Source organism: Phalacrocorax carbo, chromosome 1 (assembly GCF_963921805.1).
Source record: "Phalacrocorax carbo chromosome 1, bPhaCar2.1, whole genome shotgun sequence".
Taxonomy (NCBI): domain Eukaryota; kingdom Metazoa; phylum Chordata; class Aves; order Suliformes; family Phalacrocoracidae; genus Phalacrocorax; species Phalacrocorax carbo.
Window position 1 is genome coordinate 56,229,792 of NC_087513.1, and position 14,846 is coordinate 56,244,637.

The window sequence follows — 14,846 nt, forward strand, 5'->3', positions numbered from 1 at the left end:
ACTGAGCCAAAGTCAAGATGGTTGAGGAATTGTTCAGTTGTTTTTTCAATCAACAGGCAAATGTTCATGTTGCAGGTGGTACCTCTGCCTAAGTTTTCTCGGGCATAGTTTGAACACTGATGACATTTCCATTAGAATTGTTAAAATTATTTCAGGCTTCAAAGATGTCTGTGAGTGCCTTAGACTAAAAAAAGCATAATTTATCAAATCAAATTATGAAAGACAATATTTCTAGTCTTGGTACTAAAGTTGTAAGTCACATATGGTAGATAAATACTGTCAGGAAGCAAAATCGTAATACAATAATTTTACAGCATTTTAAAATATTTTGCTGTCCCCCTCACATGCAAATGTATAGTTTCCAGTGTTCTTAAAAGGACAAGATTCAGCTAATCTGGCTCTGTAGTTAAGTCATTTCACTGAAAAAATAGTTGCAGGAGAACTAGTTACATGTTTCCGTGACAAACAGCACAAAACATACAAGTGTTCTTTCAGGCAAAGGTGACTCTTAATGAATGTGGTTTAGGTATTTGGAGCTGGAAATGGACATGAAGAGAGTTATGAGGTGGTGTGGCACAAGAAGCATTATGCACAAATATTTGTAATGAAAGCCTCAATGCTGGGATTGCTGTTGCCAGTGTGCTGCATTTCTGCTGTGTTTCCAGTATGTAACTGGATGTTCCAGCCAAAAAAATGTATCAATTCACTTCTAGATAACCTGTCAGACAATATTTTCATCCTGAAGTGAAAAACAGACTTTGTCTCTCTCTTTTTTTTAATACTATTTTTGAGGGAAGAAAGATTATTATGAAGGACAACAGCAGAGAGGATAGTCTGTCTTAGCCAAGTTTCATCATAGATAATTCTCTCCTTGGCTCAATTTAGGAGATACAAATTTAATCCTGTCCTGTTCTTTCTCTTCCCTGCCCCACACTGATTGAAGCTAGGAGACCCCTAAGGCACCCTAGAGACTGAAGCAAGTGGCTCCTTGGGTATCTGTGATGTTTGGGATGAATTCTGCTTCTGTTTGTATTCTAGATCATGCCTGTCATCATTACATAGATGGTTTGCCTGTATAAATAATAGTAGGACAGTATTTAATACATTTAGCTTCTTTTAATGTTATTTACTAAGTCTCAGGTTGAGAGCTGATAGCGTATAGCATATACTTGTCTTAAATAATGTTGTTGAATAGCTGAATGCTGCTAAATAGCAGTATCTGTTGTAGAGCTGCTGCACTTTGCTGGCAGAGACTCACTCCATTGTACGGTTTGCCTTTGCTGGCTGCACCAAAGAAAATTCTTAAAACCGGAGAGCTGGCACATACCCTGTGTGGGAGGAAGAATGAGATTTACCTTTAGTCTGTCCAAGAGGAATATAGTGTGCTGCCCTGCAAAGCTTCTCGAACAGATTAATCCTTCCATTACGTGTGTCATTACTCATCTGCTTAGGAAGAAAAAGGGGAGTGCTGACCCTGCTCCTTGCTGGCCTTTTGTAGTAAAGGTAGGCAAACACAGTCCTGTTCAGATAAAGACAGGTGAATCTTCAAGCAGGGATATTCTAGCACAGGGATCTTGAAAAACACAATTATTGCCATTGACGGAATTATTTTTCCATCACATGTGAAAAACACTTAACTGATGCGCACGGAGCAGGAGAGGTCGGAGCTGTAGGAGAGCAGGAGCTCTTTAGGAGTCCAGCAGTGCTAATGCCTGTAGTTGGGTTTTATGTCTTTTTTTTTTTTTTTAATCAATATGATTTAAAGCACAGTGTTAAATTGAGAGACAGGATATCTAAACCAGTTGTTCTCTTACAATTGTTTAATCATCTAATCTAAAAGGCTGAATTCTGTGTCTGCAAAGGCTGCTTCACGGTCTGGAGAGAAGATGCTCTTTGCATAACAGACCTCTCTGTGTCTTGCAGTTGCTGTCTCTTGCAGCAGAAACCTCTTGCTTTTAGGGTGTGCTCTGGTGGTGTAGCCTAGAGAGTCCTCATCAAAGCAAGGTTTCTTAGTATGGAGAGGGGTCAGGTCCATCCCTTGCACAAATAAAGCTGCGCATGACCCCATGGTCTGCATGGGGCTGCTCATGCAGACCCCTGGTAGACCCAATGTGCAACTTGACCAGCGTGTAATGTCAGGATGTAATTTACTTCATATTTATAGCTTACAGGTTTTGATAGCACTGGATAAAATAGTAAGGTTAGGTTTAGGATTTGATGAAGAGCAGTGAAAGAGCTAGTTTTGAACTGGCACTATGCCATGCAAGAATTTGCTTGGTACGGAATTAGTTTCTCTTATCTATTCTTCCTTTGGTTTGTGTTTGAAAGGAACAGGCTCCAGAACCTTCTGGAAAATAGTTATTTAAGAGAGATATATCTGCCTTTCTATTTGGCTAATAACAGTTTTCTCTGCTGTTTGTAGCAACGTAGTGAATCTGTCAAAGCTGCTGAGAGGACACGGCAGCCGCTTTAAGGTGAAGGGCAGAAGGTTGCAAAAAGATAGGTTTATTTCTGTGTTCTCTGCAGTCAGGGAGGTACCAGTGCAGTCGTTGCAGCTGGAGGAGAGGGAAGAGCTGTAATTTGGTGGTGGTTCTGATCAGAAAGCTCAGCCAGCCAAGAGTCCGCCCCCACAGCTAGCAGAGCTAGCAGTGATGGAGATGTGTAAGTGATAGTTTTTGCCCTTCCTATCTGTGAGAGGTTCCCAGGTGTACATCAGCACATTAACAGATCCTGACGTAGCACTTGCACAGTGGGCCTGGCTCACGGGATGGCTGTCGCAGCAGTAATGAACTCTCTGGTTCACATCACCCCCTTGGCCGTATCAGCGGTAAGAGTCTTCATTTTTACAGTCACTAGCTGAAAAATTGGATATATATTCTTTTGGAGCTGAATGGTCTGGATAGCTTTTTTTTTTTTTCTTGCAGAATGCTTTTAATTTGTGGTGATGTTTGCTGTGATACTTCAAAGTAGCTGAAGGAAGTGATAGGTCTGTCCAGATCGCCAGGATTTTCGCTTGGATTTTGGCTGCTCAAATTGCATTAAGGCGTTTAGGAGGTCCCCCGACCACACCGATATGCTAGGTTGTAACTGAGTCAGAAACGACTTAAAAGGCAAATGGTTACTGGTCACATTGGGAACAGCACTTCAGAGGAGCAGATTTTAACAGCAGGGAAATCCTCTTCCCAATGTTGTATTTGTAACTTTAATGCCGAACGCCAGCTGGACACATGTATGCTGGGCTCAGGGGCCCCTGCGCAGAAGGGGCTTGGGATCAAACCCCACCAGCCTTAGATCAGCCCCAGTTTATCTATAGGAAAACACATTTTTCTGGCTTCACCCAGTGCTCAGCTCACACAGGGAGACTTGCGATCGTTAGCACTTGTTACCCAGCTGTCGTCAGAGCACGCATTGGTCTTATTCTTAGTAACGGCTAATCTCTTCTGTACGCTTACATCCAGATATGGAGGACACAGGTTTTGGGTTTGTTTTTCTCCCCCGATAGGATTTATTTGGAATTAGAGACAAATGCTGACCAGGCTTTGGCAGGCTTCGCTGTGGCTTCCTTAATGAAAATTGTTGCTTTACAATTCTTGGCTTGGTCTTTCTGATCTTAATCCATGATGGACAGAAGATTTCAGCAAGTCTGGGTGGATTACAGACATGATGGGACCTTGCTAACTGTCCTGTTATCTCAGCTGCGTTATGGCACATGGAGAGGCCTAGAGTTGCTGTTTTGAACAAAAAAATCTCTCTTGTTCTTAGGAAGTTTGTAATTCTTTTAATGTCCTTGAGGAACTGTGGTGACTTGCTGATGTGAAGGTTTTGTGAAGTGCTCCCTTTCGTGAATGCTAATGTGAGAAAACTAATTTGATGGATTTTTCTCATCATCTTTCCTTGTGCACACGTCCATGCAGTCCTTAGCCTTGGAGTCATCCGCTGCATACAAAATAAATGTCTTCCTTTCTTCTGAATTATTTCTGCTAGGCTAGCCTTGTGGTCATGAATCAAAAAATACTTTGACAGCACAGTTTTATATTTTTGAGAATCCCCAGATTACAGCAGGCAGTGTATGAAGTTTTTGGGTTTTTTTTTCCACAAGAGAAGGCAGCCTTTTGTCTCCCTGGTACATTTTTACTCTTTCCATAACACTTTGAAAGTTACAGATTGGAGGCTTCATATGCTGCTTTCAAACTCTGAAAGTATTTATCAAGAATAAAACAGAATGTTCCAAGAAAACTGAAATATTGTATTTAGTGTTAGACGATAAAGTGGGAAAACTTTCTCCTTTCCTCATAAACAGGGAAGAGGACTAAGAAATTGAGAAAAAATTAATAATTCTTATTTCCTCATTGCATTTCTCTGGAGCAAATATATATAAGCTTTAAAGCTGAAAAAGAAACATTCATGGAAGTCTTTTTGTAACGGAGCGGCATATTGGCCTCTCCTTTGAGAAGGTGTATGTTTGGCCTTTTAAAAATGCAAACTGACTCCGGAGACCTTGTAGGTCCCGTCTGCAAGATGTTAACCTCTCCTGTGGCATACCATAAGCTTTCATAGCTGAGCCTAAAACTGTTACTAATTTGTGAAGCTCAGCACTCTTAAGCTCAGCAACCTGATCAAGTACCTCTTCTCCTCGAGGAGTCCGTTTTACTCCTACTGAGTTAGAGGGGGCTTGATCTGGGGAACCACGGGGCAGTGCCTATATTATTTGTATTTTGGGGGGGGTTCTCTTTTTTCTTCTGTATTTTTGGTGTTTTTTGGTGTGTGCCCGGCCAAGGGAGGAGGCCAGACACCGGCAGGTGGCAGCCAAGCCCCACCTCCCTGCTCCGCTTTTGCTGCAAGGGACCAGGCAGGACGAGGATCGAAGCAGAGTGACTTTTACATGATCCAAAAGAAATCAAATTACACTCTGAAGATGTCGAACCTTAACCTGGAGGAAGGGCACACCAGGAGCTGGAAGTGAGGATAGGGTCAATGCCATTCTTCATAGAAAAGCTGCTTCCCCTTGCTGCGGGGGATGCTTGCTTTTGGATTATGCTGTGTCCTCGTATGCTGCTTGTACAAATTGGTGGGGTTAAATATTCTCCTTGGTGTCATTATAGCGTTATAGTGAATTAAAATCCTAGATGAACTTATGGCCTTTGTTTTAATACAGGCAAAATTTTTGTTTGATGCCATGTCAGGATGTTAATGAATTGAAATATGCTGCCTATTGCATTGCATGCTGCTAGGGAAAGAAGCTCTAGTTCAGTAAATATATGTTGAATCAAGCAAGTGACAGTTTGGTGGGAAGAAAAAGCCAAGTTGTGTGTTTCAGTGCAAGACATTTCAGAGGTAAGAGTGAAATCCATGGAGTTACATGGAATGGAAAAATTAAGTTGCAAGAAGGAAATGTTTGTAAAGTGATTGTGGCAATAGGTTATGTCTGAATTCAGGACACCCCAGGGATGTGGTGGGATGATATAAAAATATTACCAAAACCAGCTAGGCTATTCCAGTGTAATCTTTATTTCGCAGATTGGGCATGATTTGGCAAGGCAGAGCAAATTGCTTGGGCTGGCAAAAGTAGATGTTGTTGCTACCTTTGATTGTTTGCATTTTGGGCAGGTTTCTTACTAGCACTTGGCTTAAAGATACCACCGGATAACTTCACAGTGCCACCAACAGTCATCATTTCAGTCTCTGCTTTCTGGTTTGTACAGTTGAGTCCCTTCTGATGAACTGAGCCTGAGCCATCCTTCATCTGACTGTTTAGAGCTCCATCACAGCTCTCATTCTGCCTAAATATACTCCTTTTTTTTAATGAGGAGGTTGCCTTGTCGTTTCATTAGAAAGTCAGAAGTGAATGAAAGAATGTGGCATGATAGTTCTGGAAATATGTTTTTTCAGTTTGTATGGACTTCCTTCATTTGAGGCAACAAATGATGATTTTGAAGCTTTGTGTTAAGAAAACTGACTCTGCACCAAGAACTGTCCCAGGCAGCCACCTCTCTAGTTCAGCCCAGTTGCTTTCCAGAAGCTAGAGGGATTTAGGTTAGTTGCCACAGGGCAGTTACGTAGTATTGTATACGCTGGAAGAAATGGGGAGGAAAAGTCAAAATCATCACTTAAGCAGACAGCACAATGACCATGAACTCCTTTATTCTGTCCTGACAGATCTTAATGCTCTGTCATCTTCTGTTGGTGGAAAGAGGTTTGTGGTTCTGGTAAGCAAAGGAAGGAAAAATGAAGTAGGATCACCCTGCTGGGGCACATCAGCCAAGGACAGACGTGCTTGTCAAAAGGCTTCTTTGCAGTGCTGCTCTACAAATGTAATTAATGTTAAAACCACATTAATGAATCTTGACCCTTCCTAGCTGCTTGAGCGGCTAATGTGATGTATGATATGATGTCTGAGCGTGAAGCTCAGCTTTCCAATGCTATAGAAATACATCTGACCACCCTTTCCAGGGATGCACAACACAGCCTTCCCAGACCTGGCTCAGCCAAGAGCAGAGGCACCAGCCATGTCCAACAGGCTGGCTGTGGCCCACCAGAGCAACTTGTCCTGCACAGGGCTTCCTCTCTGTCCCTCTCTTTCCCAGGCACCTCTCAAGCAGAGGCTGGAGAAATTGCTCTCTGCTGTTTTTTCCCTGCAGCCCTCTTTGCTGAGGAACTCCCAAGCCCCTTGGCCAGTATGTAAACAAGTGAAGCTGTGGCCTGTGGTTTGATGATGGGTCCCATAAAATGACCAGTGTCTGCATGCAAGCTGGGCTGTGTGGTAAGTGGTGCACGCATTGCCCAGCATCCAGCTGGTCCTACTGTATGATACAAAACAGGGCAGTTTGGTCCACATGAAGAGACCTTGAGTAGCTCCTCAAGAAGGTATGTGGGCTACCAAGCTCAACAGCATGGGCTCTGTGATCCTCCAGCTCTCTTTTTTAGTTCAGACTGTGTTGTAAACCTCTCCCAGGTGTCTCATGCTGTGTAGAAAAGGGACTATGTGCTTGATTTTACAACAAAATGTGGTCCTTTTGTCTGTCATGATTGGTAAAATGGGGATAACATCTGACCATGCTTCCTGAGAGGACTCTATAAAAATAATTTCCTTGTTCTGTGCTTTGGAGTCAATGCAAATACCATGTAAACGTGACTTGCTTTTAAGCTTGAAAAGTAGGCCAGTTCAACACTGACTTTTGGAGGAATCACCGCTGACAGAATACCATTGGCTTGCAGATGTGGCCGCATCAAGTTCAGGGCAGGTTACAGCAAACAAAGTCTGTCTCTGACAGCTTACAAAGCAGGTACACTTTTATAACCCTCTCTACCCTGGTGGTACTATTGGTAAGACAGAGCAGGAATTACAGCTTGATGCTCACTTACAGTGCTTTCCTCCAATCTAGACGCAGCTGCAGAAGGTCACCTTGTCCACCGAGCACATAGTCAGAGATGTGAACCCAACACTGTTCCTGTTTTTTCTAACCACAGGTGGAAGCGCTTAGAAAAGCCCGCTTTTCCACCAGGAGAGGCTTTGAATAACCCGGGATGGCAGTTCATCACCTTTCTTCTCTTGGCCACAATGCAACTTGTGGCTGGGGTAGTGTGCTGAGCACTCTCAGCTGGTGGGGACCTTTAGGAGACCTTCCAAACCTCAACAACTCTGCCCAGAAGTGTCATAAGCCCAGGAATTCCTCTTGTGATGGCTGTTTTGATGAGCTAGGCTGAGTTGTGCAATGCAATCAGCTCCTTCTGGACAGGATCCTACACTGTACCAGCACCATTACAATTGGGAATAATTTATTCCTGCCCTCTCTTGCAAGAAGTCTGGTAAGAGAAGCTAAAAATTACAGGGACTATGAAAGCTGCCTTCCTCCTTGTCTCCTACTGATTGTCCATTGTGTGATGCTGCCTCTTTGGGTGACTTTGTATTTTCCATCCATCGTTGCAGTGATCACTACTATGGAATATAGGTAAAAAATGCAAGAAACGCAAGTACAGTTTGAACTTACCTGGAAAGGTGAGTTTGGCTTGCTGGTTATGCAGAAGACGTCAGAGATCTTCTTACTAGCTATTCTACTGAGAAAAGATCTGGCAGGAATGAAGATGGTCTCTATCCAGGCATTATTTTAGTTCTGCTCTCTAGTGTTGTTCACTTTAAAAGATGCAAACAGAAAAGGAAGAAAGGGCCCCCTTCCTCTTTCTACCCTTACTGTACTAACCTCTATGTCATGATAATAGGTGGAAACCTTAAGCTTTAAACACTTTCCAATGGAAAGCAAATGTGAAGCTCATGGTTTAGTTTCCCTGTGTGTGACTTCGCTAGCATTGGCACTAGGCAGAAAAGGAGACAAGATACACATAGTGGGAAAATAATTTCCTTCTCAATGGCTGGAGTTATTTGTGCAAAATAGGGGTGCAATTTTTCTCTCTGCTTTTCAGTCTTAGCATGCAAAGTTGGGGTGGGGGGAGTCGACTGGCTGAACTATTTCTCCTCAGGAGAGAATTAGTAATTTTACAGAGAATGAGTAATCTTTCCCCTCATCCTTTTTCATAGTAGAACCGGCAAAAAAAAATAGGATGGGATCTAAAAATACTTACATGTTTTTCCTGTGGTCATCCTTATCTAGACTATCACAGGACTCAAGGGAGTCACAGCATTGCGGATGGATCTTTCATAAGCCAAATGGGATGCATCAAAGGGTGACTTTGGCCGGGAGTGCCCAGCAGCGGAGTGTCCCCTGCTGCTTTGCCCAACACGAGAGCACGCAGACCAGGATATGAAACGAAAGACCCCGCAGCATGCAGCCAGCGAATGAGTTCAGGCTGGCTTCTGTGCACTCACATGAGCAGCTGATGAACAGTTTTCATTCGCCCCCTCCCTGCACTCACTACTGATATTTCATGTCTGACTTATTGAATCTATTTTCCCTTCCTCCCAGGCTTGCTACTAAGCCGGGGCCCGTGACTTGGGGGTCTCTCATAGAGTGGGGTGGTTTGCCAGCAGATAGGCATTGAGCAGTTCCCTGTCCTGAAGGGTGGGGGACCATTGCCTCTCCTGCCTCCTTCCACTGACATCAGGGCAAGCCTTACCCTGAAGGTGGGCTACAGCCAGAAATGTCTGAAAACTCTTAGCACGGGGTCAGCGGTCGACTTCTAAAATTTCATACTTGCGTCAGAAATCAAAAGGAAAATAAATCTGTGGCTTCTTCTGGAACACGTGAAAGAGCTTGGGACTCTCATCTGGAGTGAGAGCTGGTCTTGTGAAATTTGGGCTGTTTGGAGAAAAATACAGCTCCAGTTTGTGATGCTGATTGAGAAAAATAGTGGGAGAAGGACTGATTTTTTTCAAAGCAAGTACTTCTTGGTCTGGATCAATTCTCAGGCAGGTCTTTGGACTGAAATCAGATGGCAGGCACCCATTTAATATTAAATCATAGATCATGGATATGAAATTCATGCTGGGTAGTTTAAATATTTTTAAATACAAGATTACTCTTCTAGTTTCCCTGGCCGGTCACATACATACAATTTCCACCCCCCTTCGCAACCTAGACTACTTCTCCAAACGTTTACAAGATTAATTTTTGTGTAGATCAGTTGTTCATCGAAGTGGATTGAAGCTTGAGGTGGGTGCTGGCATGCTGGCCCCGCAATGTGGGGTGGATGGAGCTGGTACAGGCAGAGTGGGAGGTGCTGTCGCTACATCCCTGCAAGCTGAAGCGCATCCTGGTGGAGCAGTTCTGGAGTTCCCAGTCTGGAAAGGTGAGGAATCCAGTTCTTCCTTGCATGAAGGTCCCTGCACCTCACAGTGGTTTCATAAAGCACTTCAGGGCTTCTCAGGGATGAGTGTCAACACCTTCACAATTCCCCGGTGATAGCAGAGGAAAGAAATCCTGCCAGATTTTGTTTGCATGGGAAGGTATTCAGGAGCAGTTGATCAAAATTCATTTCCTGACCACGTAATTGCAGAAACAGTCAAGCCCATGTGTGCTGTTTGGGTGAAACCACATTATTCCTTAATTCCTGTCAGATTTCACAAGTGGACATGTCCACAAGGGGCTGATGGCCTCATGGCAGGGTGAGCCAGAGACTCTCCCGCTCCCAGAAGGAGGTGATACCTCTGCCTTTTCTAAGTCCTTTCTTTTCACAACCCATGCTTTCTTTACCCAAGTGTTAAAAAAAAAAAAAAGACCAAACAGCCCCAAAATGAAAATATAACCCCAAATCTTCTCCCTGGAATCCTGCAAATACGTGAGAAAAATAAACTAAGTGAAAGGCAACCAAAGCAGCCTTTCTGGTATTTCTAATGACACCCCCTCCTACACAGGTAGGGATAGTGTCGGGCTGAAGCCACAGCCTTGCATTTCATCCCAGCTGTGCTGGGAACCTCCAGGCGGAGAAGGGCTGGGTAGAGGAGGCAAGTGGTGCTGCAGGTCACCTGTAATGTGAACAGGCAGCTAATCCATGTGAAAACCTGTTGCCATTTCTTCCCCATGCTTATACCTCTCTCCGTGCTGCTGCTGTTGCCTGCTGGCTCCTCACCCCGGTGGCCCTGTGGAGGCTGGCGTTGGCATCATCACCGTCACTCGCTCCCTTTGCACAATGTGTGGCTTGTGGGGCTTTCACACACCGGATGCCCACCTAAGGGTATTGCAGATATCTGCTGGTAAAATGCAACTGGCAAAACAATAAACCCTTTGGCAAAAGCCCTCTGTGCTTTTCCTTCTCCTGCACCTGGTCCATTAGCATCCCTTCCTCCTACAGCAGTTTTGTGATCCACCCTGAAAAGCAGTATTTGGGACCAACAGGGGCTCTGAGGTTTCTGCCAAAGGCCATTTCTCATGAAGACCATTAAGGCAGCCATCCCTTCATGCATGGAGGGATCCCCAGCGTTGCTAGCTCTGCTGTGCTTGAAAACTGCAGCTATGTAACATGGCAAAACCTAAAGAGAGCTGTTCTGAAGCCATGTAACACTTCACAGGCCAAAACCAGCTTGTCTGATCCTCCACACATCTGGGAATGCAATGTCTCTGTGCACTCATGCTGAGGCAAACCTGGCTGAAACAGAAAACATACTGTATGGGTACAGGGGCACCATCTCCCTGAGGTTCCCCCTGCCACCTTCCACAACATCCCGACTGTGTGAAACAGGGCAGCTGGGACCCAGTGCCAGGCTATGGCGTGTCCCCCATACCATGCCTACATGACTCTGGTGCTTTGTGGAGGAGCAGGTGTGGGTGGATCCCAGGAGCTGTTAGGAAGCTGTGATGAAGAAAGATCCTGTGTGAGCATCCTTCCCTTGCTGCCCTTGCTCTCAGCAGACTTTCTGCCCACCTAGTGCCTGCTCAGTCACCACTAATTCCCTGCTCCTCTGTGCTCATCAGCTTCCTGCCCCTCTCCCATGCCATTTCTCTCTGGCTGACTGCTCCCTCAGTGCCCTGGGTGAGTTTGCTGGCCCTTCCGGAGGTGACAGCCAATCCGAGGGGCACTGGTTATTTTCAAGTTTGGAATCTGACACCTCAGATGTGCATGTCCACCAGCAGCCTAAGCAAGCGCAGATGGGTTACGAGTACAAACAGATGGGCTCCTTCTTCCAGGCTCTGAAGTTAAGGGACAGGTGCCCCCCCCCACTTTTAGCTGTTCTTAATAATAAAAGCCCTTCTTCACCCACCCTAGCCATCGTTTGGTGCCCCTGAAGTTTCACACCCGTATGGCTTTGCTTCCTCCTGCCTCCATCACAACCCACCCTCCCACAAATTTTGCTTTGTGCAAAAACATTAATCTCTTGGGCAATTGGTAGCTTCATCCCCTCGGTGTGCCAGCAGCCCTGCAACCAGTGAAGGGATGAGCTTAGAGAAAAGGCTGGCTCTATTTTAGCAGATGTGAGGCACCCTGTGTGCAAAAAGCTGCTGGTGAGGAAGGTACTGTTCCAAGAATTAGTGACAGGAAAGAAGGAAACTAAGTTATGTTTTTGTACAACATATTTTTGTTGTGAGCACATGTGTGAGGGCGGGTGGGCGAGAGCCTGCAAAGCCCTTTGGAGGAGATACTCCAGGGACCAACGGCAAGGATTGATGCTCTCCTGCTCTTCCTGTTCATCCTGCCTCTGTTTTCCCACTCCCTCTCTCATTTTATCTCCCTCAGTTAATTTTGTGCTGATTCAGTTCTTAACAGGAGCTCAGGCTGCAGTGTTAGCAGGACCTGCTAGTGCTGGCAGGGAAACTCACTGGTCTTTTCTCCTGTTGGTTTTCCCCTTTCCCTCTTCTCGGATCAACTTGCCCAACAATACCCACTTATCAGCAACAGAAAACCCATCTTTTTGGCCACAGCTCACAGCTCCTGTTATCTCGCGGCCCTGTGTCAGCTGCTGGGACCAGTTGATACTTCAGCAAAGGCAAATTCAATTAGCAGGAGATGTTCAGAAGAGGCCTTCAACAGTGCCAGAGTATTGGGGAATGGGGAGCTGTGCAGAGGCTCCAGATACAGTCCCAGCCCCATGCTGGTGATGATGTGGAGGCTGGGACTGAGCCGTGGCTTGGATGCAGGGGTTTTGCTGTGGCTTGAAGGGACTCCGTGACCTTGTCCCATGCCTTGCAGCGCTGGCTGTGCCTGCTTTCATGTTGAGATCCATTCCTGCTTTGGGGCACCCTATGGGAAGAGAGTACCATTACCTTGATTTTTCTGTGAGTGGTTGAGAGTTTCCAAAAAACCCTGGGTTTTTCTCTCCTGACAATTCTGTACCAGGTGCGAGCTGGGGTCACTACAGTGGGCACGAGCCATGTCTCACAAGCTCCCTCCCTTCTCCATCATGTCCACAGGTTTCGAGAGACCTGTATGCATCACCCTGTTCGTCATTCCTCAGACACTGAGAGGGGACAGGGGTCGCATGGTGACATCCATGTGGGTGGGATGAGGTTTCACACCTCCATTCCTGAGACTGTAGAAAATGGGTGCTGACCCAAAAAGCTCAGGAGCTGCTGGTGCAACCACCATAGAGGTGGCTGGTGCGAAACCTGGAGGTGTGGGGATGAAATCCTGCCTGCTCAAATGCAGGGCTGGGGTGGCCGAGGTGCTCCAGGAGCTGAGCTGCTGCTCCTCAGCATTCCTGCCAGCCCCCTCAGCCAGGCCCCCACTCCTCTGGCAGCAGCTACGGGCCAGGTCACCAGAAGGGAGCTGCTGGCCAAAAGCAATTTCTCTTCTCATATCTTCTCTTCTGCTGTACCAGGGCAGCAGCCACAGGACAGCAAAAGCTCCTTGGAGCAGCTGGACGATAGCTGAGCAAGTTTCTCAGGCCTTTTTATCTTAATTTAGCTGTGACATCACCAATGAAGTTGAATACTTTAGTTTAAATCATCTTTTTAACAATAAAAGTAAAGCTCATTTCCCACAGAATTTCCCTTTTGTTCTTTGCATAAATACTCTTGCTTAAAATGCCCTTTGGTTGTTATTAACTACATCCACAGTTTTCTAAACAACTTAATCTTTGGAAATTAGAGTTTGTGGGGATGGCCAAGATCTAGTACATCTGAGAGCAATATTCCTGTCCCTTTCAAACATAATTAATTTGCATTGATTCTCACAGCAGTATGAAAACAAAATGCAAGCTGTACAGGAGAGGATAAAATTACATGCCAGTGAAGCCAAGTAAATAAACTGCTACGGGCTTTGTCCTTCCCCTGCCTCTTGGGAAGGGCTGGGTTACAAGGCTTGCAAACACAGGTGTGGGCAGAGGGGCACACAAGGTAGTCCTGTTTTTCATATGGGCAGAAGGACACAATAATTGTCCTCTGTATTTTAAAAGCACACCATCACCACAGCTTTAGATATTGCCACCAGCCATTAGAAAGGGGCTAAGTTGTTATTTCACTCTCAAGCCACTCTGCTTGGCATATTTGCTTTCAATGCATCAAAGAGTCCTTCATGTCCGATGTATGAGCCATCAAACAATCTGATGAGCCCCCAAAATAGGGACAAACTAATTATTTTATTAAGGAAATCTACTTAAAACTGAAGGGAAAGGTGGTTGTTCACCTGTCTGAAAACACTGATTTTTCAAAACAAGCACGTAAGGTCTCCCCTAGGACACCATGCGAGGCTGCTGCAAAGGTGTTGCTATTTAAGGTTACTTTTGCAAAAGAAATTGCAATTTTGGCTTCTTCAAAGGAGGGAAATCAGCACCCCAGCTTCTCAGGAATACAGAAATCAGCACATAACCCTGCAGAGCTGCTGGCACTGTAGCAGAGGAGTCCCCATCTATTTATTCTCTGGGCTACAAAGATGTCACAGCCAACATATTTATGATGTTTATTTTTGAGCAAAGCTGCCCAATGGTATTTTCAGCCCTCAGCCACTGGCAGAGGTCAATGAGGTAGGGGCTCCAGCAAGTACGTAGCCAGTGCAGATGCTGTTGAAGTGGCCCATGTTCTTTCTCGGTGGCTTTTTTTCATCTGCGTCAGGTGAAGGTACAAGTGCACACCCAGAGCTTTTGGGTCACTCACCTATTTCAGCTAATTTGTTTCCTTTTTTAGCTCCCTGATGGTATCTCAGACTGAGCCGAACAGAACTTTGGCTTTGAGGTGTGTGAAAGAAGGTCACCATGAAGGCTTTTCCCCTGAAATTGCTTGCCACCCTCAAGGGCAACTGTGTGGGTGGGTTTGGGGTGCTGGTGGCACCCAGCACTCAACGGCAACCACCCGCAGCATGCTGCTAGCTGCAGTGCTCTGCTGGGGCCAGTGTCACCAGGTACCACTGATGGTCTCCAAAGCCACCACGTTTGGGTGTGGACAAACTTGACCTTAAGCTCTCTTCTCTACCCATAAGGATTTGGCTGGTGCCGGCCAGAAGGCTTCCCCGCCAAGCCCGATCCC